This window comes from Oncorhynchus gorbuscha, unplaced genomic scaffold, assembly GCF_021184085.1.
Source record: "Oncorhynchus gorbuscha isolate QuinsamMale2020 ecotype Even-year unplaced genomic scaffold, OgorEven_v1.0 Un_scaffold_4051, whole genome shotgun sequence".
NCBI classification, from domain to species: domain Eukaryota; kingdom Metazoa; phylum Chordata; class Actinopteri; order Salmoniformes; family Salmonidae; genus Oncorhynchus; species Oncorhynchus gorbuscha.
In genome coordinates, this window is record NW_025748160.1 from 1 (window position 1) to 2,560 (window position 2,560).

At 42.8% G+C, this 2,560-nt stretch overlaps 1 pseudogene; it reads left to right on the top strand.

Annotated features, from left to right (window-relative positions):
• Window positions 1-341: 341 nt before the first annotated feature.
• Window positions 342-1,008, top strand: LOC124028334 (annotated as a pseudogene).
• The last annotated feature ends 1,552 nt before the right edge of the window (window positions 1,009-2,560 follow it).

Sequence of the window (2,560 nt, forward strand, 5' to 3'; positions counted from 1 at the left end):
CGGATCTTAATTTGATCACTCTGTTGTCACTGAGAATTTTCCTGCACAGTAGTAAATGCAAGCGTTTAGTGTCCTCGAGGTTTTAAAATGCTTCTAAAGTTTTAACTTCCACTTAGAAATGTCAGACTTGTTTTGCCTTAACAAAACATGGATCATCAATCCCTGCAAATAATGTCCATTCATTATAATCCACATAACAATTCATATTTCCTGTTGCTGCAGGATCATTTTCCTGCTGTGTGAAACTGGCTCAAATTAAGATACTGCATCCGTAGATTATATTGTCTCTTACTAAGTATCCGTTCAACGTAAATGATGCAGTATTGGTAATTTGGGAAAAGGAGGTGTGAATTTAGTCATGTGTTGGCATTTGTGAAATATGAAAAGGCAACTTTTGTTTCCCCTTTTAATGTTAGACTGACTGCATTAATACCTGGTTTCTCTTCAGCCATAAACTATGACTTCACCAGAAGAGTTGACAAGAAGTACTTTGTGTCACACCAGGGCCGGGTTCCTTTGCCGATGCTGTTCGGTTCTGTACCAAGAGGGGCTTGGTGTTGGCTTTTTGCCCAAGAACCGGGAGGAAAACACTGCTCTCACTCAGGTCTTTGAAGGGGCTTTGAAGAATGCATGGCTCAATGTGGACAACAGGAAAGAGGGAAGTTTCAGGTAGATCTGCAAGGCCATCCCCTCACCTTTTCCAAATGGGCAGATGGGAACCAAAAGTGCCTGATGGGATAGGGGCTGTACAATGTTGACAGAGTCAGGTGCATGGCAGGTGACATATGATTGCTCCTTCAATGCCTATATCGTGTGTGAGATATAGGGACATGTCTATGAAAAGCTGTTTCAGAGTTTACCATGAAAGCTTTCTTCACTTCAATTACGATTCTCTAGGTCTTGTCTCTGGGTCTTGTCTCTAGGTCTTGTCTCTAGGTCTTGTCTCTAGGTCTTGTCTCTAGGTCTTGTCTCTAGGTCTTGTCTCTAGGTCTTGTCTCTAGGTCTTGTCTCTGGTCTTGTCTCTAGGTCTTGTCTCTAGGTCTTGTCTCTAGGTCTTGTCTCTAGGTCTTGTCTCTAGGTCTTGTCTCTAGGTCTTGTCTCTAGGTCTTGTCTCTAGGTCTTGTCTCTAGGTCTTGTCTCTAGGTCTTGTCTCTAGGTCTTGTCTCTAGGTCTTGTCTCTAGGTCTTGTCTCTAGGTCTTGTCTCTAGGTCTTGTCTCTAGGTCTTGTCTCTAGGTCTTGTCTCTAGGTCTTGTCTCTAGGTCTTGTCTCTAGGTCTTGTCTCTAGGTCTTGTCTCTAGGTCTTGTCTCTAGGTCTTGTCTCTAGGTCTTGTCTCTAGGTCTTGTCTCCAGGTCTTGTCTCTAGGTCTTGTCTCTGTCTTGTCTCTAGGTCTTGTCTCTAGGTCTTGTCTCTAGGTCTTGTCCCTAGGTCTTGTCTCTAGGTCTTGTCTCTAGGTCTTGTCTCTAGGTCTTGTCTCTAGGTCTTGTCTCTAGGTCTTGTCTCTAGGTCTTGTCTCTAGGTCTTGTCTCTAGGTCTTGTCTCCAGGTCTTGTCTCTAGGTCTTGTCTCAGGTCTTGTCTCTAGGTCTTGTCTCTAGGTCTTGTCTCTAGGTCTTGTCTCAGGTTTTAGGTCTTGTCTCTAGGTCTTTTCAGTTCTTGTCACAGGTCTTGTCATCAGGTTTGTTTAGGTCTTGTCTCTAGGTCTTGCTCATTAAAATGTGGGTCAGGTCAATATAAATGTCTCTAGGTTGTCTTAGGTCTTGATTAAAGCAGTTGTCACTAGGTCTTGACTTTCTCTAGGTCTTGTCTCTAGGTCTTGTCTAGGTTTTATCTTATACACATTTTCATTCTTCACATTTCATCATTTTTTATTCTGAGCTCATTAAAATGTGGCTACTGGAAAGGTTAACTTGTTGATTAAAGCATTTACTGACTTTGTACTTGTCTGTCTCCTTCATGCTCCTTCTCTCTGAACTGATTGGCTACTGATCAAACACATTTACTGTGGTACTTGTCTGTCTCCTTCATGCTCCTTCTCTCTGAACTGATTGGCTTACTGATCAAACACATTTACTGTGGTACTTGTCTGTCTCCTTCATGCTCCTTCTCTCTGAACTGATTGGCTACTGATCAAACACATTTACTGTGGTACTTGTCTGTCTCCTTCATGCTCCTTCTCTGAACTGATTGGCTACTGAGCACATGGCTACTTTTGACCTACAGTTTTGATGACAGAGCAACTATGTATTTCCAAACAACAAAATATCAAGTTAAACTTTAATGAATAGGCTGACATAGACCTGACACAGATTCCCCCTAGTAAAAGCAACGCATCTCAACACCAACGGAAGATGTTGTTTGTGAAGGAGACCCTCCTTTACAGCTGGTTTTATAGGTTTCTCTGGAGAGACGTAATGACAGGTCATCCGTACCACCAGAGGTGAAGGGGGGACCTGTATCAGTGATGTTGACCAGATAGACAGACCCTCTGCTGAGATATAACACCCCATGTACTCGCCTAAGATTGTACTTTTCTGTCCCACGTATCATATGACCGTGTACA